This window comes from Ambystoma mexicanum, chromosome 10, assembly GCF_040938575.1.
Source record: "Ambystoma mexicanum isolate Mex_15411 chromosome 10, UKY_AmexF1_1, whole genome shotgun sequence".
NCBI lineage: Eukaryota > Metazoa > Chordata > Amphibia > Caudata > Ambystomatidae > Ambystoma > Ambystoma mexicanum.
Window position 1 is genome coordinate 10,901,424 of NC_090932.1, and position 25,473 is coordinate 10,926,896.

Below are 25,473 nucleotides of genomic sequence, written 5' to 3' on the forward strand. Positions count from 1 at the left end.
GACGGCTTCTGCGATGATGGTAAGTAGTTGCCAGATTACTTTCTTGTTGGCAGGATCCTGGATAAAGTCTGTGGCACTGGTAACCCTCCCTACCAGCGACGGATATGATGCCAACACTAACTGGAAGTAAGTGAGTACGTCCTCTGTGATGTTTCTGCTGGGGGAACACCATAAATGATGCCAAACAAGGTCTTGATATTTGATGATTCAGGATACTGTGTTTAGATCTTAAGGTAAAGGTCCTTCATCACTGTCTGTTAAAGTCTTGTTTCTCAATAATGCTGGAGTGTGGGTTGATTCACAAGTTCGTGTCACCAAAACGTATTGTGGCTTAAATGTGCAATTTTCTTCTTCACCCTGCAACTTGGATGCACAGAGTGTCCGTTTATGTCCTTATCCCCTTTTGCTTAGAGGAAATGTCCAGTTTAAGCCACAACTTGCACAAGGGGTTATTTGTCTTTGCTTTGCTGCTCATGCGTCCTTCTTCCTCATCATAGATCTCGTCTACAGGTGCTGAGATTCTTCGCCGTTGTCTGTGAGTTCTTCGCAGTGGGGTGCAGCTAGAGGGCTTTCTCCAATATAGGGCTTAATGTCATTGAGAAAAGTCCATGCTCTCCTGCCCTGCAGTTTTACAGCTGAAGGAGTGCAGTCCTCTATGATGAAAGGGCCATTGAATGTTGGCTCGTCCCACCTCTTCCTCGTGTGTTTTTTTAACTAATACTGCATCTCCAGGAAAGACGAGTGGAACACGTAGACCTTGAACTGCGTCTGTTTCAGTGTCTCCTCCTGTGTTTTGTGCGGTGCTGCACCCTTCTCGTCGTCACTGCAGTTGGTCTGAAATTACAGTAAGACTGGATGTCATACAGTTCAGATACTTTTGTAATTCGGATCCCAGGACCTCTCGGGTTGGCTGGGCATCACATCCAGCTCTGTCTCAAGGGGTTAGGGGAGTATTCATTCTCCTTCCTGTGACTCGTGCATCACAAGATGATGGTCGGAGCCTGGTTCGTTCCGAAGAGAATACAATGCCAGTGGAAGGCAGTGCAACCATCCCCTCCTTTAGAGTATGCTTCAACTTGGCTATCCTTTCCTTTAACAAGCCGTTGAGCCTCTCACAAACACCATTGCCTTCTGGATGATACGCCGACGAGAACTTGTGCTTTATAGCAAGAAACAAGCTAATCTGTTCAAAGACTGCATTTACAAAATGAGCCCCATTATCTGATCTCATCACTTCACACACCCCCCATCTAGGAAACACTTCCCTCACTAGAAAGTTGGACGCACAGATAGAGTCTGGGTGTGTACATGGACCTGCTTCTATCCATCTAGAGAATGGACACACCACTACAATTGAGTATCTGTACCCGTTGCACACTTGATTCATGTCAACATAGTCGATATGTAAGTGCTGAAAAGGCCCATTTGGCAGGGGGATGACTCCTCTCACTACTTTTAATGTGTGCCCAGCAGTGAATTGCTGGCAGATTATGCAGTTCACTATAAAGAATGCCACTGTCATGAAATCTCACTGCCGCCCCCTTTGGACCTCCTGGTCCATTCAACAACGTGCCAGAATGCTCCCACACCCTCCCAACATGGCTGGCGTCACTCTCAGATCAGCGGTATAGTTTCTAGCTTGCCTAGATAAGCACCCCGCCACTGCGGATCGGCGCGTGTCAATCCGCTCACAATTCCTTGCTCGAGTGTTGTTCCTCGCGCTCGCTCCTAGGAATTCCCTTGCTCCCTTGTGCCTTCCTGGTTCTCCACGGCCGTGTCTCTCCACCTGCCATGGTGCTCTCACGCAGGACTGATCCTTGCTGTTGCCCTCGGACCGCCTTACCTCTTACCCAGGATTTCCTGAGCATTCCCGGACTGCGACTGCGGCTACAACTCTCCGCCTTTTGCGGCACACCATCCAGGACTGCTCCTTGCGGTTGCCCTCAGACCGCCTTACCTCTTACCCAGGATTTCCGGAGCTTTCCTGGACCTCGACTGCAGTTGTGACTCTCCGCCTTCCGCAGCACTCCCTCCAGGACTCCAGGTCAGCTGCTACCAACAGAGTGGCGTCAGAAGGAGCCCGTCCTTACCTCCACGAGACCCGCACCTTCAAGAAACGCGGGCAGTCAGATCCAACAAAAGAGAAGCTTACAAAGCCTAAACAGGTGAGCCCTCAAACAAGTCGTGACAGTTTGACACGCCCACCATCTGACAAGGCAGTAGAGATGGATCCTTCCATGCAGGATCTCTTACGGGGAATGCAAGAACTCTCCACGGAGGTACAAAATTTCATGGCAGAGAATGCTGCCTTGAAGCAACTGGTCCTGTCCCGAGATTCGGCCTATCAGGACAGCGCTTCTACGGGTGGAGTTGTAGACAAATACGATGGTTCCCCTAAAATGCTCCGCCCGTTCCTGGATTCCTGTCTGGTACACTTCACTTTTAAGCCATATTACTTCTCCACCCCCCAGAGCTAAGGTGGGATTTGTCATAGCCCATCTTTCCGGTAATGCCCTGGCCTGGGCTACACCACTGGTCGCAGCAGGTGGTCCCTTGTTGGACAACTATGATGGGTTCATTAAGGCCTTTAAGGAGATGTTTGATCGCCCAGACCAGGTGTATACTGCACAAGAAAGACTGCTGGAGTTCCGCCAAGGATCACAGGATATGTTATCCTATGTTACCAGATTTAAACAACTTGCCAAGGAAGCTGACTGATCTAATGTGGCATGCTTTACCCTGTTTCATCGTGGCCTTAATGATGAAGTAAAGGATGAGCTAGCCAGAATTGCCCGTCCAAGTTCCTTCCAGGACCTTATGGATTTATCCCTGCAAATTGACTTCAGAATCCAAGAAAGAAAGGCAGAAAGGAAAAGAACGCTAAGCTCTCCTCCCAAGATGTCTGTTTGTCCCTACCACAAAGGAAACCCCCCTTGCTGAACCCGAACCCATGCAACTGGGAGCGATGAGAGGCCCTATTTCAAACCAGGAGAGAAGCCGTAGATTTGACAGTGGGTTGTGCATGTACTGTGCTTCAGATAAACATCTGGTTAGGAACTGTCCTATAGCACCACAATGGCGATCGGGAAACGCCAGCTCCCGATCCTGAATGGAGCCCAGTTTCGGCAGACCAAGGTCCGCTCCATCCCTTCGATCCTGGATCCTTCATCAAGATGCAATCTGGTAGTCCTTGAGGTCAATCTACTCCCTTCCATCGGAACACCACAGACTGTTCTGGCCTTGATTGACTGTGGCGCTATGGGTATATTTATGGACAATCAATGGGCGTTTCCAGGCATCATATACCCAGAGAACAAAAGGATATCATCCAGACTGTTGAAGGGATTGATGGCTCCCCACTGTCTTCGGGACCAATAACCCAACAAACCAGGAAAATCATGCTTTCGATCCACAACCATCAAGAAAGCTTACAGTTTGACATAATCAGAGCCGCACACTATCCAGTGGTCCTGGGCATGCCCTGGTTAAGGAAGCATAATCCATACATTAACTGGACTGCCGGCTCTTTGTTTTTGGGCTCTGAATACTGCCTATCGCACTGTTTGACGTCTGTCACCAATTCAGACGTTTCCAAGGTAGACAAGAGGACTAATTCCTCTCTTACCATTTCCAATATAAATCGTGTACCTGATGTCTATCAGCAGTTCTCCAACGTCTTCTCCTCCGCCATTGTTCAAACCCTGCCTCCACATAGCCCAGAAGATTGCGCCATCGATACCGAGGAAAATGCTATAATTCCCTTTGGCAGGATGTTTATTCTATCGGAGCCCGAAAAGAAGGCCCTACGAGAATATTTGGATACCAGCCTTGCTAACGGCACCATCCATCCTTCCAAGTCCCCGCAGGGGCATCCTTATTTTTTGTACCCAAGAAAGACACAACGGAGCTTCGACCCTGTCTGGATTACAGGGGTCTAAACCAATGTACCCGGAAGGACAGATATCCCTTACCACTGATATCAGCCGTTTTGTAAGCACTCAGAGGTGCTGTGATTTTCACCAAGTTGGACTTGAGAGGAGTCTACCATCTGGTCCGAATAAAGGAGGGCAATGAATGGAAGACTGCCTTTCGAACACCATTTGGACACTTTGAGGAACTGGTCATGCCCTTTGGACTTGCCAACGCCCCGGCTGTGTTCCAGCGATTTATGGATCGGGTTTTTTCAGACATGTTGTTCCTCTCTATTATAGTGTATTTGGACAACATTCTGGTGTACTCCAGGAACCCAACACAGCATCAAGGTCATGTCAGTGCCGTGTTACAACGACTCAGAGAACATCACTTATTAGCCAAACCCGAGAAATGCACATTCCATGTTTCAACAGTACGTTACTTAGGATTTGTTTTGAACGCCCAAGGGGTGGCTATGGACCCTGCCAAGATCGAAGCTATCACATCCTGGCCAGTTCCCTGCTCTGTAAAACAAGTCCAATCCTTCCTGGGCATTGCACATTTTTATAGGAAGTCCATTCCTTCCTTTTCAGCCATTGTTCAACCAATCGTGAGTTTACTCCAGAAGAACACGCCCTTTCTATGGACCTCTTCTCAAGAATCCGCTTTTACACAACTTAAGGAAACGTTCACTCAAGAACCTATTTTGATGCAGCCTGACGTTACTTTCTGGTGGAGACAGATGCCTCTGAATATGCAATAGGCGCAGTTTTGAAACAACAAGCCCAAGATGGGCTCGAACATCCTGTGGCTTACCTATCCCGGACCTTGCTCCCATGTGAGACACACTTTTCAGTTAATGAAAAAGAACTGCTTGCCTTTTGCCACGCCTTTAAAGACTGGCGCCATCTCCTCCTGGGTGCTGCTCATCCTGTACAAGTGCGAACAGATCACAGGTCCTTCAATCCATGGAATGCAGGAACAGTCGACAAGCACGGTGGGCTTTCTTCTTTGCTCAATACCAATTCCAGATATCTCATATTCCAGGAACCTCAAATATCATCGCAGATTCCTTATCCAGACGTCCTGACTACCCTACTCAGGAAAGGCGCAGTTTTGAAACAACAAGCCCAAGATGGGCTCGAACATCCTGTGGCTTACCTATCCCGGACCTTGCTCCCATGTGAGACACACTTTTCAGTTAATGAAAAAGAACTGCTTGCCGTTTGCCACGCCTTTAAAGACTGGCGCCATCTCCTCCTGGGTGCTGCTCATCCTGTACAAGTGTGAACAGATCACAGGTCCTTCAATCCATGGAATGCAGGAACAGTCGACAAGCACGGTGGGCTTTCTTCTTTGCTCAATACCAATTCCAGATATCACATATTCCAGGAACCTCAAATATCATCGCAGATTCCTTATCCAGACGTCCTGACTACCCTACTCAGGAAAGGCCCAACCTGCCTAAAATGTTCCCTATCACTGTGTTCATTGCTCAAGCGTCTGATATCTTGGAATCCATTAAGAACGAGACTACAACCATAGACCTTTGGAAGGATTTCCAAGGACACAATCCCTGGGGTCTTAAGTACAAGGATGGGTTTCTTTTACGGGGCTCCCAACTAGTCATACCTACCCAGTCGTTACAGGAACGGATATTACACCTATGCCATGACACCTATTACTCTGGACATCGTGGGGTCAGTGGTACCCTTCTTTCCATTCAGAGAAACTTTTGATGGCCCAAGATGCTGAAAGATGTTCAGATGTACGTCCGGGCATGTGCTGTCTGCAACCAGTATTAGACAGATAGCAAATAATCTGCAGTGCTGCTCCTCCAACCTGCTCCTCCTTCCCGACCCTGGGAAGCCATAGCAACGGATTTCATTGTTGATCTACCCCCTTCCAGGGACATACAGTCATAATGGTAACCATCTATCTCTTTTCTCACATGGTTCACTTTACGCCGTTATCAAAACTGCCTTTTGCCCCTGAAATGGCTGGACTCTTTGTAAAACACATTTTCCGACTACATGGGCGGCCATCTAAAATCTTCTCTGATCGTGGACCTCAGTACATCTCTAAGTTTTGGAAACACCTCTGTGAGGTGTTAGGAATCCGACGAGTCCTTTCATCTAGATACCATCCCCAGACCAATGGTATTACAGAAAGGGTAAACCAGACCCTTGAACAATATCTATGCTGTTTTTCCACCAAGGTTCAGGATGACTGGTCTGTTCATATACCAGTCACGGAATTCGCTTATAACAATTCTGAACATTCCTCGATAAAGACCAGTCTCTTCTTTTGCAACCTGGGTTTTCACCCCTCAGTACTTCCTTCGGTGCTGCCTTCTCCCAGTCCTGTTCCTTCTGTTGATTCATGGACTGCTCAGTTGGTATCAGTTCATCAAGAAGCTCTGAACCATCCATCTCAGGCTAAGGAAAACATTAAAAGATTTGCAGATACCAAAGGACGCCCTGCTCCAGTCTATGATGTTGGGGATAAGGTCTGGTTGTCCTCCCGATATTTGCCCAGACACTTGAGACTGAACAAGCTGGCACCCAGTTACTACAGCCCCTTTGTGGTATCCAGGAAAATCAATCCAGTGGCCTATCAACTTTGTTTGCCTCCAACTTGGAACAGAATTCATCCTGTCTTCTATACTTCTCTGTTAAAACCATATCACCACTCTACCAAGAACGCCTCCCGTCCTCCTCCTCTACTCGTCCAGGGTCAAATTGAGTATGAAATCTCTCGTATTTGTGATTCCAGGTACAGAAGAGGACCATTACAATACTTGGTGGAATGGAAAGGTTATCCACCCATGATCATACCTGGGAACCAGTCTCCAACCTCAATGCCCCCAGTCTGGTACATCGATTCCATCGGTTACATCCTGGCAAACCAGGGGGTATGAGGCTTTGCAGGGGGTACACTGTCATGAAATCTCACTACCGCCCGCTTTGGACCTCCTGGTCCATTCAACAACGTGCCAGAATGCTCCCATGCCCTCCCAACATGGCGGCCGCCGCTCTCAGATCAGCGGTATAGTTTCTTGCTCGCCTAGATAAGCGCCCCGCCCCTGCAGATCGGCCCATGTCAATCCGCTCACAATTCTTTGCTCGAGTGTTGTTCCTCTTGCTCGCTCCTAGGAATTCCCTCGCTCCCTTGTGCCTTCCTGGCTCTCCGCAGCCATGTCTCTCCACCTGCCACACTGCTCTCACTCAGGATTTCCAGAGCATTCTCGGACCGCGACTGTGGCTGCAACTCACCGCCTTTCGCGGCACACCATCCAGGACTGCTCCTTGCAGTTGCCCTCGGACCGCCTTACCTCTTACCCAGGATTTCCAGAGCATTACCGGACTTCGACTGCGGCTGCGACTCACCGCCTTTCGCGGCACTCCATCCAGGACTGCTCCTTGCGGTTGCCCTCGGACCACCTTACCTCTTACCCAGGATTTCCAGAACTTTCCCGGACCTCGACTGCGGCTGTGACTCTCCGCCTTCTGCAGCACTCCCTCCAGGACTTCCGCGGTTGCCTTCGGACCGCCTTTCTGGTCCTGACTATTCATCTGTTGAACACTGAACTCCAGGTCAGCTGCTACCGACAGAGTGGCATCAGAAGGAGCCCGTCCTTACCTCCACGAGACCCGCACCTCCAAGAAACGCGGGCAGTCAGATCCAACAAAAAAGAAGCTTACAAAGCCTAAACAGGTGAGCCCTCAAATAAGTCGTGACAGCCACATGCTGAGCTAAATTCGATTTAAACCAGTCTTCTGCGAGCGTTGCTGCTAGATTCTCTGTTGACATGTGCAGTGGGTAATGCAGTTGCTCCAATGCTATTTTTAGTAGTTTACCAGTGCTGTCTTGCCGCCACAATCCATCAGAGGGGTTTAAAGAACACTCTCGACATTTCCATAGGTTCTTCTCATCCTGTGGTGCCTCCCCTTGAAGCTCCATTAGTTGCGTCTGCCCCAGATTACTATAGGCTTCAGGTGTGGTACGTGACACCATCATTCTCTCATGGGTGCACGCCACTTCCACTTCCATGACCTTCTCACTTTTGGAGGCCATGCACTTGGCTTCCGTGTCTGCTGCATGGTTCCTGCGTGACACGAAATCTGTCCCTTTCGTGTGGGCAGTGCATTTCACAACTGCTATGCCCACTGGGAGCTGTAGTGCCTTAATCAGCCTGTCAAATAAGGCTGCGTGCTGCACTGGCGCGCCGTCTGCTCGGAGGTAGCCCCTACTATTCCAGCGCGCTAGTCCTGCGTGCACTGTGGACGTCACATAGGCAGAGTCACTGTACACCCACCGTTACTTCCTGGTCTGCGTGATTCTCTATGGTGAGTACCAATGCCAATAGTTCTGCAGCCTGCGCTGAATAATGAGATGGTATTCATGCACTGACGAGTACTCGAAATTCTCTGTTTGCTATGTGTTTCATTACGGCAACGCCTGTATATCTTTGTCCATCTTCTTGGTCGATTCTCGAAGATCTGTCAATAAAATCGATCTCTCCTCCTGCCAGGGCATTTTCTTTCACCCTGTGGATTTCATCATAGAATTCTTCATAGTTTGCACAGTCGTATATCGGCTCTCCTTCAGTGACTGGTTCTGCTATGAATGTAGCTGGGTTCACTGTTTTACATCGAACTATTTTGATCGATGGATTAGATATGATCACTTCATATGCAGAAGCTCTCTGAGACGTCAACGTGCCACTAGGTTTCTCTAAAATAGCGAATAGTGAATGTTCGACGTATAACGTCATGGGTCATCCCATCCCAATAGTGGTTGCCTTTTCTATGGCGAACGCTGCGGCTGCTACACTTTGTTCGCATGGGAAGTGGCCCCTCATTACTGGGTCCAGGATCCCACTGTAATATGCCAGGGGCTTGTATCCCTACAAAGATTTTTGAGCGAGCACTGCTGTCATAACGTTGCCATCCGTGTGCGAGAATAGGTAGAATTCCTCTGCATAATTAGGAATCCCGAGAACTGGAGCTGTACAGATCGCTCTCTTGAGTTCTGCAAATCCCTTTTCCACTGCTTCAGTCCATTCAATCTTTTCGTTTGTCGCTTGGGGATTCTTCAGGGCCTGGAGGAAGGGCTTGGTATATGAGCTCTAATCGAAGACCCATGCTCTAACATAATTGCATAGGCCTAGAAAGCTCTGCAATTGCTTTATCGTGTGTGGCGTTCATGATGGCTTCAGCCCTTTCTGGGGTCACCTTTGTACCTTCATGTGTGATTAGCTGGCCTATGTATAGCACCTCCTGTTGACAATATTGCAACTTTTCCTTGTCAACCTTATAACCTTTCTCAGCCAGTACAGTCAATAGCTGAATAGAATCGCATCGGCATTGTTCTTCTATGGAGCTGCAGATCAAGATGTCGTCCACATATTGCAAGACAACACTTTCGAATGCAATATTGCTTAGGTCCATCTGTAGGACTCTGTTGAAGATGAAAGGGGACTCACAATACCCCTGTGGCAACCTCATGCCTTTCAGGCGCATTTGTCTGAATGTGAATGACGCCAGATCTTGAGAGTCACGGTGCAATGGGATTGAGAAGAAGGCATTTTTCAAGTCAATCACCGTAAAATATTTTGCCTCGGTGGGTATATTACATAAGATTGTAGATGGATTAGGGACCAGAGGGAACTGGGCTTCAACAATATCGTTTAATGCTCTTGAATCTTGAATTAAACGCCAAGACCCTCCCTTTGATTTCTTGACAGGATAAATCACCATATTACATGGTGACTCTGACGTCACCAAGATGCCCTGGTCCATCATGGCGGAAATTGTCTTTGCGATCCCTTCATCTGCCTCTCTGGGCATGGGGTATTGTCGCACTCTCGGTAAAATTGCTACTGGTTTCAGCTTAATTTTCACTTCACCCACCCAGGAGGCGTACGTCATATGGTCCTGTAGTCCATACTGAGACAGGCACCTGGGCCATGTCGTCATCAAAGTATTCCGGATGTACCAGTGCCATCATCATTCTCTGAGCCACTTCTCTTTTTATCATTCTTACCCAAAATATGAGACTCACTTCCACCATTGTCTCTTCTGAGGCTGGTTGTTCTTCAAACAGATCGTCATCGGTGACGTCAGTCACTCGACACCCTTCTTCAATGGCAATAATTGCGCACCATTGTCTGCCTTCATCATCGTAGCCTTCACCCAATGCTACCTTTCCTCGCACAGCTGTGGTATGTTTCATCAAGGGAAATGCTTGTCCCTCCTCTTCATGCATCGGTATTCTTGGTCTGAATAAAAATTCATTGGGGGTTCTCATGGTACTATCTGCAAGGCCTGGCAATCCTGCCATGAACACACGCATGCCATATGTGAAAACTTCTGGCTCTAATGGTATAGCTCTCATGGCTATGTGCCCTGAGTATGCCCTGATCATTTTGCACACGTTTGAATAATGCATTCCTGGAGTGGAGCATACTATGCCCTCCTCCGTAAACAAGATTGTCATGTTCAACTTTGTCATTAAGTCTCGACCCAAAATGTTTACTGGGATCTGATGTGAATACAATAAAGGTACATTCATTTTGCACTCTCCTACGGAGACAGGCAGCTCGTCTGTAAAGGGAACTCGACTGTGAGCTCCTGTAAAACTCTGAGTATCTATGGCATCGCCGGACAAGGAAAACTTGCCTTTACGTATGCGCAAGCGAGTTGCCACCGTGTCAACTAAGAAGGAATATTCTTTACCCCCTATGATGACATTCACCCTAGGTTCCCTATTAGGGTCTGTGTCACTGATAGGATGGAGCACATCAGGGTTCCCAGTGAGCTGTCCTAGTTCATATATAAGTTCGGCCCACTGTACATTTGTGGATTCTCTCCATTCCCTGGGTTGCCTCCCCTTCCGGAGTTTGTGCCCTGAGACGATTACGGTAGTGCCTGTTGAAATTGCCCTTGTGGCAAATTTCCCATGTTCGGGGGTTGAACCCCTTGTTGCGCACCTTGCCGCATGCCTTGTGCTTGCTGCTGCACTGTGTGATTCTGTGCATTGCCCTGTTCTGAGATCGCAGGTGGATTTGCTGTGCCTGCTCCCATTCCTTGGCTATTCTGCCACACGTCTTGACTTCTGCACGTGCGCGCCAAATGCCCTGTCATTCCACACAGCCAACATACTGGCGGTGGTCGCATTATTTGTCTGTTTGACATATCTGGGTTGCCTGTTTGCACGTTTTGAAAACCTCCTTGATTATTTTGGAAACCTCCTTGATTACTCTGCCATCCTCTTCCTCTAAATCCTCTTCCCATCGGGTACAGTCCTACGTTACCCTGGTTGTTCTGTTGTGTGTTAGCCACCTGTTGTAAGTTCTGTTCAGCTGGGTTAGTTATCATGGCTCCTTCGAGAGAATACTTTGATAATTTCTTTTGCACCAGCTTCGCTTCCTCACTCTTTCGTGTTGCCTCCTTTTTCCGATTCTTTTCTTGCAACAATCTACAGTAATGTGCGATAGTTAGCTGTATTTCAGCCCAAGGTTTAGCCTTAACCCCTACCAATTTCTTGAGCTGTTTCTGCACTGGTTCTGGCAACCTTTGGCACAATATGTGGTAAAACACTGGTATAGATTTCGTCCAAGATTCATGCGTTTCGAGTACCCATGCATCTTGGAAATTCTGGATATAAATCAACAGATCTTCTGACTCCTTCATTTTGCGAGTCATTATAGCTCCCATATCGGAAGTGTCCGGGTAAAGCACTTCATTGGGGTATATATATATATAGTTGGCGCTTGCCGCTCTATTCTTCTACTAAGCATAGCAAGCTGCACTGTTTTCTTAGCTTCTTGCGTTACAAGCCTATGTACAGGCGTTAGCTGGTTGCATACTTCCATCCTGCTTTATGGTTACGTTTCTTTATATTTCGACATTGTTTCTTCTTCTATGCCTGTGATATCCTTATCCATGGTGTTTCGTGTTAGTGTGTCATCTTTTGGTTGTTGTTCGTTCATCTGTACGTCTGTCCGGGCCCTCGTGAAGTCACCATTCACCTTCGATTAAGGCCCTTTGGGTCTCTTCTGGGACAGTCTGAAAGTAGTCTTCATGTTGTGTCAGCTGTTGGTACGGTTGTCTCAATGGGTACCGTGCTGCCCATGGTTGTCTGGCTATTGGCACTTCAACAGGCATTTCTCTTCTGATGGGCACTGGGCAGAGCCCTAGCGTGGCTATCTGCTGGTTTATTTGCTCATCATACATCACATATCTCGGCAAGTATGCTCCTGGTATTTCAAAATGGGTAGCTGGAGTGCAGGCCATATTTGGGACCTCCTCTACACTTGTTCTTCTATGATGTCCTGTGCTTGTTCTTGAATGATGACCTGTGCTTGTTATTGAATGATGACCTGTGTTTGTTCTTGCATGATGACCTGTGCTTGATGACCTGTGCTTGTTCTTGAATGATGACCTGTGCTTCTTCCTGAATGATGTCCTCTGCTTGTTCTTGAATGATGACCTCTGCTTATTCTTGAATGATGAACTGTGCTTGTTCTTGCATGATGACCCGCGCTTGTTCTTGCATGAGGACCCGTTCTTGTTCTTGCATAATGACCCGTGCTTGTTCTTGCATGATGACCTGTGCCTGTTCTTGCATGATGCCCTGTGCTTATTCTTGAATGATGTTATGTGCTTGTTCTTGAATGATGACCTGTGCTTATTCTTGAATGATGATGACCTGTGCTTGTTCGTGCATGATGACCTGTGCTTGTTCTTGCATGGTGACCTGTGTGTCATGATTCGACATTTCAGTACCTTCTGGACTACGTGGTCCATAAGACATTTCTACATTCCTTCCAGGGTACACACAACATAGGCGACGCTAGTGCATGACTACCGCTCTAGTGCTTCTAGGAGTTCGCCAGTTCCTTGAAAAGGGACACGACCCCGCGGCTCTTCGCGTCTCAACGCTAACTTCCCGAACTTCGGCAAGTGTGGTCGTACTTTTCCTTGTGCTTAGTACTCTTCCTTTCCAGGTTCTGCTAAGCCTCCTCCTCTACCCTAGCTGTCTTATCAGTGCTCTCCTTTTCTGGGTCCTTGCCGCCCTTAGCACTTATTCCTTACCGTCCTTGTACTTGTCCTGGTTCCTTCCTGGCTCCCTTCCTCCCGGGACTCTGCGAATTATTGCTCTTCCTCCCTGGATCTGAATGCATAGTCACCTCGGTCGGATTTCACCTGCACGCTGGCGACGGAGGATATGCGACCGTGTCTCTACAAAACCCGAGCTGTCCGGAAGAAGGAAAAACCCCAGTCCAAGTCATCGAAAGATAAACATGTGAGATTTCAGGCAAAGTGTGACAGTTTGAGACGCCAAGGATTGAATATTTATTTTACCATGGGAACAGCTGTTCAAGACCTCATGAGAGGTATGCAAGAACTGACAACTGAAGTACAGAGTTTAAAGGCTGAAAATGCAGCATTGAAAGAACTCGTGCTCTGCAGGGATTCGGCGTTCCAGGAAAGTGCCATAGTAGGGGGTATTGTGGACAAATATGATGGAACCACCAAGGCATTGCGTTCCTTCCTCAGCTCATGCTTAGTGCATTTTACCTTCAAACCTTACTATTTCTCTACACCCAGAGCCAGGGTAGGATTTATAATCTCCCACCTTTCGGGAAACGCTTTGGCCTGGGCAACGCCCTTAGTTAATGCAGGGGACCCACTCCTGGACAACTATGAGGGATTTGTAGATGCCTTTAAAACTATGTTTGATCGACCTGAACAGGTATACAGTGCCCAAGAGAAATTACTGGAGTTTCAACAAGGTTCTCAGGATATGTTGTCATGCATCACACGTTTCAAACAATTGGCCAAGGAGGCTAACAGGGCTCCAGAAGCCTGTTTCACACTGTTTCGCCGTGGATTGAACGACGAAATCAAGGACGAACTCGCCCGGGTGGCCCGTCCAAGCTCTTTCCAGGCTTTACTGGATCTGTCCTTGCAAATTGATTTCCCCATCCAGGAAAGGAAGTCTGAAAAGAAAAAGACACGTCCCTTGCCAGCAAGAGCCCCCTTGGATTATACTAGTCGTAAGGAGACGGCGTCTAATCCCCTGCGGGATCCTGAGCCAATGCAACTTGGCTCCTTACAGGGACCCATTTCTTCACAAGAAAGGACTTGTAGAATCGATACTGGACTTTGTATGTATTGTGCATCTGACAAACACCTTGTAAGAAATTGCCCAATAGCTCCTCCCAGGCGTTTGGGAAACGCCAGCTCCCGATCTCAAATGGAGCCCAGCTTCGGGAGAAAGATTCGTGCTCCAAGTCTTTTCCAAGCAAACCCATTACCACTCATCTCAGACATCCTGGAAGCAGTCAGCGGAGCTGTGATTTTTACCAAACTTGACCTACAGGGCGCCTACCATCTGATCCGCATAAGAGAAGGTGATGAGTGGAAAACTGCCTTCAGGACACCCTTCAGGCATTTCGAGTACTTAGTAATGCCATTCAGTTTATCTAATGCCCCAGCAGTGTTTCAATGGTTCATGGACAGAGTATTCTCAGACATGCTGTTCCTCTTTGTCATCATTTATCTGGACGACATCCTGGTCTGTTCCAAGAATCTCGCAATACATCAAGAACATGTGTCTCTGGTCTTATAATGTTTACGAGAGAATAACCTACTCGCCATACCAGAGAAATGTATTTTTCACATTCCCACTCTTCGCTATCTGGGATTTATCCCAGGTCCTCAAGGAATTGAAATGGATCCTGCAAAGGTTGACTCAATCCTCTCGTGGCCCAGGCCCACATCACTAAAACAAATACAATCATTCCTGGGACTTGCACATTTTTATTGGAAATTCATCCCTACCTTTTCTGCTATTGTACAGCCCATTGTTGCTTTACTAAAGAAAGACGTTCCTTTCAATTGGACAAAAGACCAAGAATCTGCTTTCCACAAGTTAAAACAAAGATTTACTCAAGGACCCATCCTGGCTCAACATGACATTAACAAACCCTTCCTGGTGGAAACCGATGCCTCAGATTACGCCATAGGGGCTGTTTTAAAACAAGAATCGGAAGATGAAAAAGAACATCCCATAGCCTATCTGTCTTGTATTCTAAATTCCAGTGAAACACATTACTCTGTGTTGGAGAAGGAATTGCTTGCCATCCGACAGGCCTTTACCGAATGGCGTCATCTGCTCTTGGGTGCCAAATATCCGATTCAAGTCCGGACTGATCACCGGAATTTGCAAGTTCTTCAGTCATTGGAATGCAGAAACAGTCGTCAGGCTGGCTGGGCCTTTTTTTTTGCTCAATATCAGTTCCAGATAAACCATGTTCCAGGTGTAACTAACATTATTGCTGACGCTCTGTCCAGACGGCCTGACTATGAACCTGAGGAAACCTGTGCCCTTCCAAAGATGTTTCCCGATTCTGTCTTTATTGCCCAGGCAAATTCCTTATTGGATAATATCTGCTCAGAAACCCCTCTTTCGGATCTCTGGAAGGAATACCTTAAGACAAAGAGATGGGCACTCTCGGCTAAAGACGGTTACCTTTTTAAGGATAAGAACCTAGTGATACCTACACAAGAACTGAGATCGAAGATAATAACCCTCTTCCATGATACCTTCCATTCAGGACACCGGGGCATATCAGCAACTATCAGACTCATTCAGAGGAACTTTTGGTGGCCCAGAATGGCCGAAGATATAAAGTACATCAAAACCTGCGCAGTCTGCAGTCAGAATAAGCATGACAATAAAAAACCAGAAGGACTTCTATACCAACCTGCCTTACCGGACCGTCCTTGGGCGACTATTGATACTGATTTCATTGTGGAGCTACCTACTTCCAAGGGCTTCACGACCATAATGGTGGCCATCGACCTGTTTTCCCACATGGCCCATTTCACTCCCTTGGAAAAGCTACCTTCAGCACAACAAAAGGCAGGAATTTTTCGGAACCCATATCTTTATACTTCATGGCCTCCCTTCTAAAATAATTTCTGACCGGGGACCTCAGTACATCTCCCAGTTCTGGAAATACCTATGCAAAATGCTAGGCATCCAACGCGCCTTGTCTTCAGGGTATCATCCTCAAACCAATGGGATTACAGAACGAGTCAACCAAACACTCGAACAATATCTACGATGTTTCGCCTCCAAGGTACAGGATGATTGGTCTGTCTTGATTCCTGTGGCTGAATTTGCTTACAATTATTCCGACCATGCTGCCATTAAGACCAGCCCATTCTTTTGCTCCCAAGGATTTCATCCATCTGTCTTGCCTACTGTTTTGCCTCACTCCACCCCGGTTCCATTAGTCGATTCCTGGATAGAGAATTTGGTCACAGTACACAAGGATGTGAAAGGACATTTGGAAAAGGCCAGGATGGATGTTAAACGATATGCTGGTACCAGGAGAAGACAGGTCCAAAATACGCCATCGGTGATAAGGTCTGGCTTTCCTCCAGACTCTTACCTCAACATTTAAGGCCTAACAAGTTGGCTCCATGTTTCTATGGCCCCTTTTTGATAAAAGAAATCATCAACCCTGTAGCCTTCAGACTTCAATTGCCCCACTCCTGGGAAAGGATTGACCCTGTTTTTCACACATCCCTACTGAAACCTTATTCACAAAACACTAGAACCTCCCCTCGACCTACCCCCGTGCTCAACAATGAACAAGTTGAATTTGAAGTTTCCAGGATATGTGACTCCAGATATAGAAGGGGTCGTCTACAATATTTGGTGGAATGGAAAGTATATCCACCCAGTGAACGAACATGGGAAACTATGCCCAATATGAATGCCCCTCGCTTGCTACGACGGTTCCACTTGACCCATCCGGGCAAACCGGGAGGATCGCAGTTTAAGAGGGGGCATGCTGTCTTGATTCGACGTTTCAGTCCCTTCTGGACTATGTGGTCCATAAGACATTGCTACATTCCTTCCAACGTACACCCAACATGGCTGACGCTAGTGCATGACTACCGCTCTAGTGTTTCCAGGAGTTCACCAGTTCCTTGAAAAGAGACACGCCCCCACGGCGCTTCGCGTCTCAACGCTAACTTCCCGAACTTCGGCAAGTGTGGTCGTACTTTTCCTTGTGCTTAGTACTCTTCCTTTCCAGGTTCTGCTAAGCCCCCTCCTCTACCCTAGCTGTCTTATCAGTGCTCTCCTTCTCTGGGGCCTTGCCACCCTTAGTGCTTATTCCTTACCGCCCTTGTTCTTGTCCTGGTTCCTTCCTGACTTCCTTCCTCCCGGGACTTTTCGAATTATTGCTCTTCCTCCCTGGATTTTAATGCATACTCACCTTTGTTGGCTTTCACCTGCACGCTGGCAACGGAGGATACACGACCGTGTCTCTACAAAACCCGAGCTGTCCGGAAGAAGGAAAAACCCCAGTCCAAGACATCGAAAGATAAACAGGTGAGATTTCAGGCAAAGTGTGACACTGTGCTTGTTCTTGCATGATGACCTGTGCTTGTTCTTGAATGATAACCTCTGCTTGTTCTTGCATGATGACCTGTGCTTGATGGCCTGTGCTTGTTCTTGAATGATGACCTGTGTTTGTTCTTGAATGATGTCCTGTGCTTGTTCTTGAATGATGACCTGTGCTTATTCTTGGCCATGTACTACCTCAACAAGAGAGGAGGCGTAGGGTCACTACCACTGTGCAGAGAGGCAATGCAGCTCTGGTTCTGTGCAAAGCAAGAAGGAATCTCTTTGTCGGCAGTTCATCTAGCCGGAGAGAAAAACACGGTGGCGGACGCTCTGAACAGGCAGAGCACAGTCTCTGACGAGTGGGAACCAGCTCAGGAAGTCTTTGAAGAGATCTTCACCCTTTGGGGAACCCCACAAGTGGATCTGTTTTTGCGACCAGTCTCAACAGGAAGTGCGAACTGTACTGTTGAAGGGAATTTCCCCCGAGAGGAGCTCTAGGGGACACATTTTGTAGTGGACTGGGATTTTCCACTCCCGTACGTGTTTCCTCCAGTCCCCATGATTCCTCATGTAATCACAAGGTTGAGAAAGTTCAGGAAATCCATGATCCCAATTGCCCCGGATTGGGCCAGGAGGACCTGGTACCCGGACCTTCTGGACATGTACATCTGCCCTTCAATACGTCTTCCAAAAAGAGAGGATCTTCTCTCGCAAGAGGAAGGTCAGGTTCTCCATCCAGAGTTGAAGACACTAAGCCTTCACGCCTGGTTTCTGAGAGGCTGAGATTTAAGGATTGGGACCTCCCAGATGACGTAATGGAGATTTTGCTTTCGGCCAGCAGGTCATACAAAATTGCAATTATCCGTGGATAAGTGTACCCCCTCCATTCATTTATGAGACAGCAGGTCAGCACCAAAATCCTTGTACCGGTGTCGTTGGAACAAGTTCACTAACTGGTGCAAGGACAAAAATGTGGACCCTTTATTATGTAATATACCTATGGTACTTTCTTTCCTTTTACACTTGGTCAATCTGGGGCTTCAGGTTGACACAATAAAAGGATATCTGGCAGCGCTATCTATTTTTAAGCACTCATCAGAAGAAGTGTCTTCCTTTAAGATGCCTTTCATTATCCAGTTCCTGAAAGGTCTCGCTAATGTGTATCCTCTAGTCCATTTCAGGTACCCATGTGGGATTTAAATTGAGTTCTAAAGTTCCTTACATGTACTTCTTTTGAGCCCTTGCACTCTTGTACTCTAAGGCTCTTTACTTTAAAGACAATCCTTCTAGTGGCAATAACATCAGCCCGCAGGGTGAGTGAGTTGCAGGCCCTTTCTTGTAAACCTCCTCACACCATCTTTCATAAGGATAACCCTCGTTTTGACCTAAAATAGTCTCTGACTTTCATCTGTCACAAAAAATCACTCTGCCTTCATTTTATCCATCTCCTGCAAGTAAGGAGGAAGAAAGACTACACAGACTGGACCCCAAAAGGGGCCTCCGTTTTTATATAGCTAGATTGGCACAATTTCGGCAAAGTGACCAACTTTTTGTTGGGCATACTGCACATAAATTGGGCCTAGCAGTGACTAAACAAACATTATCCAGATGGATCATTTTGGCGATTACCGAATGCTACAGATGGACTGGAAAAGAGCCTCCAGATGGGCTAAGGGCTCACTCAACTAGGGGCATGGCAACTTCGACGGCTGTCCAGAGGGGTGTCCCGGTACAAGATATTTGTGCAGCGGCCACCTGGCCATCTATGCACACTTTTGTGAAACACTAATCTCTAGATTCCACCTCATCACAAGGAGGTCTATTTGCTAAGTCTGTTCTTCACACGGTCCATGATGTATATTATCTAGTATTCCCTCATCCAAATTCATACTGTGGAAGGACACAATGCATTCGAAGAACAAGTTACCTACCAACTGTAAGATTCTTTCTATTGGATGTTCCTCCCAACTATTCCTCATCGACTCTCCCAGCCTACCCCGCTGTACAGTTTATGTCAATTGCCCTCTGAATGTTTTGAGAGCTTAAAGTCTAAAGAACGCCTGGTCAAGTACTCAGCTGAGTATATCGAAAAAACAGAACTGAAGCCAACGGGCGCGGCTCGAGCCCTTTATACTGCGGATGACGTCTACGCTCGACGGCAGCCTTCGAGGGACATCGACACCGTGACAGCGCCTCCTTGTGTGGAATTTCTTTTCCCGAAGTTGCAAAACTGCAGCAAAGCTGAAGGTATGAATATCTAAAATGAGGAATATGTTGGAGGATCATCCAATCGAAAGAATGTTACAGTTTGTAAGTAACTTGTTCTTCTCAATGAAAACCAGTGCAAAGTCTATATGGGACAGAGACTCACACCCAGGGAATTAATAGTAATCAATGAGGCGCATCCAAGTTAAAATGAATTGAAGGCAACCACAATTCAAAGTTTGCTGAGTCACAGCATATAGAACTGTAACTATTGCAGAGGAACAAAGAAGGAACAAAACTGTAACGTGGCAGTACACCACATAATCTCTTACTGCCTGAACAGCTATTTTAGTTCACGTGATACGCGCCTATACGAATAGCTCTAATACACTTTGAAGTGCATAGTATGTCCGGTAGATCAATCAATTCATGAAGAACCGTCTTTGTCTCCAAGTATTGTTCTAGATGGCAACTTTCTGATGCCCGGAAACTGATAAACAAAGGAAGCAATGAGGTGTTGGCCCATCCTCGTTAGGTCTGCAGGCATTCAGGAGACCAGGTAAGTTCAAATAGTCATTATTGCCCAGTAGTAAAAGAGCACTTCCTCCCTTCACTGCTCCACCAACAGTCCCTATAGAGGAGTTGGGGTGGCTTATATACATATGTGTGAAACTTGGAATCCTCAAGGGTTCCTTTATGTGAGGGGTCAGAAATGTGAGGCGGACAAGTAGGTTGAGTTTTCTCACACGTAGCCATTTCATTAAATAATAAGGGTGACACTAACACCTGTCTTTCCCTAAACTAGCAAAGGTTTCCTTACTTATGAAACTAAGACTAAAGGGAATTAACCTAAAGTCCGAAAATATCTGTCCCTCGCAATTATACATACACCAAACTCATACAGGAATTATTTGGCTGTTTAAACTTAATAAAATAACATACAAATTCAAACATAGATATGATATGGTATTTGTAACGCGCCTATACACAGGTGTTTCAAGATGTGAAATTATAAACATGAATCCTTACGACCAGGGCGGAACCCCCTTCACCTGCATCAATTCAGGATGATTCCAACCAACGTTTAGATTCAGGAAAGCTCTTTTCAGTAGCCAGGTTCCACTCCAAGTATAACACAAAGCTCTTTTCATTACATGTCGTTCACTTGGCAAAGTAACTGTCTTAGTTCCAAAAGGATTACTCACTTTTTAAGATAATTTTGAAAGCTTCCACAACCTTCTGCTTGTCAAACTGTAAAGACTTTTAGGCCGATTCATGTAATTCCTCTCAAAAGTGTCGCACGCGGCTGGCGCACAGCGTGCCCGTGCGAATGTCTGCGCCAGCCGCGTGCGATAAAATCAATTTCCGGGCACAGCGTATTCATGGATTCTCACCTCCGAAAGCAGACATGGCGCAGAGTGGCGCAGCGACCCTGCAGCAGCGCCAGTTACGCCCCCAAGAACGCCCTCGCGCAAGGAAAAGCCATCAAGATCGCAAAACCATTGCAAAGGGCTGTGCCAACCCTGTACCAGTTTACCGGACTGGCAAACAGCAAACGCAAAGCGGGGAACGCGTATTACGGGTGTCGGGAAAGTTTCACACGCGATCTGGCCTGGGGGAGCGTGTGCGTGTATTTCAGGGGTGCGCGAGAAGTACCACACGCGAATGGCCTTGGGGCGTGTATTTCAGGGGTGTGCAAGAAGTTCCACACGTGATTGGCATGGGTGCGTGTATTTCAGGGGTGCGCGAGAAGTTCCACACGCGATTTGGCCTGGGCGTGTGTATTTCAGAGGTGCGCGAGAAGTTCCACACGCGATTGGCCTGGGCGCGTGTATTTCAGAGGTGCGCGAGAAGTTCCACACGCGATTGGGCCTGGGGGAGCGTGTGCGTGTATTTCAGGGGTGCGCGAGAAGTTCCACACGCGATTGGCCTAGGCGCGTGGATTTCAGAGGTGCGCGAGAAGTTCCACACGCGATCGGGCCTGGGGGAGCGTGTGCGTGTATTTCAGGGGTGCGCGAGAAGTTTCACACGCGATTGGGCTGCGTGCGGGTATTACAGGGGTGCGCGCGAAGTTTTACATGCGATCTGGCCTGGGGGAGCGTGTGCGTGTATTTCAGGGGTGCGCGTGAAGTTCCACACGCGATTGGCCTGGGCGCGTGTATTTCAGGGGTGCGCGAGAAGTTCCAGACGCGATTGGCCTGGGCGCGTGCATTTCAGAGGTGCGCGAGAAGTTCCACACGCGATTGCCCTGTGCGCGTGTATTTCAGGGGTGCGCGAGAAGTTCCACACGCGATTGGCCTGGGCGCGTTTATTTCAGAGGTGCGCGAGAAGTTCCACACGCGATTTCCCTGGGCGCGTGTATTTCAGGGGTGCGCGAGAAGTTCCACATACGATTGGCCTGGGCGCGTGTATTTCAGGGGTGCGCGAGAAGTTCCACACGCGATTGGCCTGGGCGCGTGTATTTCAGAGGTGCGCGAGAAGTTCCACACGCGATTGCCCTGTGCGCGTGTATTTCAGGGGTGCACGAGAAGTTCCACACGCGATTGGCCTGGGCGCGTGTATTTCAGAGGTGCGCGAGAAGTTCCACACGCGATTGCCCTGGGCGCGTGTATTTCAGCGGTGCGCGAGAAGTTCCACACGCGATTGGCCTGGGCGCGTGTATTTCAGGGGTGCGCGAGAAGTTCCACACGCGATTGGCCTGGGCGCGTGTAATTCAGAGGTGCGCGAGAAGTTCCACACGCGATTGCCCTGGGCGCGTGTATTTCAGGGGTGCACGAGAAGTTCCACACGCGATTGGCCTGGGCGCGTGTATTTCAGGGGTGCGCGAGAATTTTCACACGCGATTGGGCTGCGTGCCGGTATTTCAGGGGTGCGCGAGAAGTTCCACACGCGATTGCCCTGTGCGCGTGTATTTCAGGGGTGCGCGAGAAGTTCCACACGCGATTGGCCTGGGCGCGTGTATTTCAGGGGTGCACGAGAAGTTCCACACGCGATTGGCCTGGGCGCGTGCATTTCAGAGGTGCGCGAGAAGTTCCACACGCGATTGTCCTGTGCGCGTGTATTTCAGGGGTGCGCGAGAAGTTCCACACGTGATTGGCCTGGGCGTGTGTATTTCAGAGGTGCGCGAGAAGTTCCACACGCGATTGCCCTGGGCGCGTGTATTTCAGGGGTGCGCAAGAAGTTCCACACGCGATTGGCCTGGGCGCGTGTATTTCAGGGGTGCGCGAGAAGTTCCACACGCGATTGGCCTGGGGGAGCGTGTGCGTGTATACCAGGGGTGCGCGGAAAGTTTTACACGCGATTTCAGCAGGGTACGTGTATTTCAGGGGTGCCGGGGAGTCCTACATGTGATTTGCCAGTGTGGGTCCTCCCAGGTGTTCCCTGTACACCCTCCACGGCCCCTGCAGGCAGCCCACACCACAGGGGACTACCCTGCATCCCTGGTCATGTCCCGCAGGCAGCCCACCCAATATGGGCATGCCCCCCAGCAAAGGCACATGTCTCCTTGCACTAATGATCACCAACTCATGTCCCCTTGCACCCCCACCCCCAGAATTGCGGGGCACCTGCCAGCAGGCCCCCACCCATGTCCAACTCATGTTCCCCACCCCCCAGCACTGTGGGGCACCTGCCAGCAGGCCCCCACCCATGTCCAACTCATGTTCCCCACCACCCCCACCCCCCAGCACTGTGGGGCACCTGCCAGCAGGCCCCCACCCATGTCCAACTCATGTTCCCCACCACCCCCACCCCCAGCACTGTGGGGCACCTGCCAGCAGGCCCCCACCCATGTCCAACTCATGTTCCCCACCACCCCCACCCCCCAGCAGTGCAGGGGCACCCTCCACCAGGCCCCCACCCATGTCTCCCACCACCCCCACCCCCCAGCAGTGCAGGGGCACCCTCCACCAGGCCCCCACCCATGTCTCCCACCACCCCCACCCCCAGCATTGCGGGGCACCTGCCAGCAGGCCCCCACTCATGTCCCACTCATGTCCCCCTGCACCCCCACCCCCCAGCATTGCGGGGCACCTGCCAGCAGGCCCCCACTCATGTCCCCCTGCACCCCCACCCCCAGCATTGCGGGGCACCTGCCAGCAGGCCCCCACTCATGTCCCACTCACGTCCCCCTGAACCCCCACCCCCCAGCATTGCGGGCCACCTGCCAGCAGGCCCCCACACATGTCCCCCAGCCAACATGTCATCACAATCTAGATCCCTGGCCCTTATGGTCAGCCTCCAAATGCCAAACACCCACCCGAGTATTGCATCCACCCACTTAGAAATGGCAATGACATGATAGAACCCCAATTGCAAGTTTGGAAATGAACACATGTCCCTCACATACACCCAATGGGTGTCAGTGAATCTCAAAACCCATATCATGATATGCATGATACCAATGAGATGATACTACACATTGAAGTTTGATGAAAAAAATGTATTAGAAACAGCATAAATGGAATTAAAAATAAACAAATGACAATGGGAATCAAAAACCAAAAGCAGCATGTCCGTAAAATAATGAAAAACGACAAATCATAATCCAAAGGAAAGGTGTCCAAAGTCACAGTTCAAGAAAGTAAATCCAAGGTAAAAACAAAACCGAAAACCATTGCTCCATGGGTAAATCCAAAAAAAAAATAAAAAAATCCAACAGTCAACTATATACAGATAAACAAACCAGGGTCCATGATCCCAACTGAAGAAATGAAACCTACATAAAAATACTACCTAATAAAATAAAACTATATACAAAAATGTGGCCCATTGTCCAAAAGGTCCAAAATAAATAAAAAAGCAAAGGAAACCTACACTAACTACATAACTATTTACAAGGGCAGCGGGCTAGTCCGACGGCTCACTGGTTGTTGTCATGGGCCAGGGCATCATCGAACTCCTGTTCAATGGCTTGGAGGCGGGCATGTTCCTTGGCCCCGAGGTCCCGCAGGGATAATGCAGTGTCCAGCTCCAACTCCCTGCGAAGATCTCGAGGCACTCAGCCCGCCTCAGCGCCCTCCGCATGGAGTTCTCCGCCCTGACCATTGTGAGCCGTTCCTCCTCTGCCCGCTGCCGCTCCGCACCTATCTGCTGGCCCAACCGCTCCCACACGGAAGCCACTCCGGCCGATGCCTGCACCCCTGATGTTGATGGCCCCGAGCCATGATGCCTCCCACGTCGAGCCTGCCGCTGCCTCCGACGCAACTGCCTGTGCTAGCACGACGGCATCCAGGCTGATGGAAACCACCGACGCTGTCGTGCACGTGCCCTGCCCGATGATGCTGTCACATCCTCCATCTGCTGGGGTCCAGTTGCTGGTGTGTCCACCCCTGCTGGACCTCCGACTCCCGACTGTGGCAGGGATGGGATCCCCACCGAGGTGGCTGCATTGGTCGGGGCAGGTCCACAGGGGGCCCTGGTGGCATCTGGGCCGGAAGATGGCATGGAGTACGACTGGCGCATAGCCTCCACAGAGGAGGAGAGGGTCGCCAGAGTGCCCGACACATGTACGAGACCCCAGACCATGACCGCTCCCAACTGGGCCACGTTGGCACGGTGCTCTTCGTGATGACGTGCGTGCTCCCCCCGGGAAGCACGCACCTCATCACGAATGACAGCCGTGCGCAACGCGACACCAATCAGGACCTTCTCCATACGGCCAGGGGTCCCCTCGTCCGCAGGTGGAGGGGAGTCAGATGACATGGACATCCCCCCTACCTGCGGACGGGCCTGGGATGGGGCATCCCTGCTGGTGCATGGTGGTGCAGTCACAGTGTCGGGGACAGTGACATGCACAGGCACCTCCACGGCGACCTGTGCTGCCTCCTGCCCCTGCCCCTGGACTGCACCACTTGCACCAGCAGGGATGCCCCCACCTGGCCCCATGTGCGGCTCAGTAGGGGCCTCCTCCTCCTCTGT

At 49.1% G+C, this 25,473-nt stretch overlaps 1 protein-coding gene across 1 annotated transcript in view; it reads left to right on the forward strand.

Annotated features, from left to right (window-relative positions):
- LOC138491098 (probable cation-transporting ATPase 13A4) overlaps positions 1-25,473 on the forward strand; it is a 1,104,196-nt gene that overhangs the window by 1,023,582 nt on the left and 55,141 nt on the right. The gene's annotated exons all lie outside the window — the stretch shown is intronic.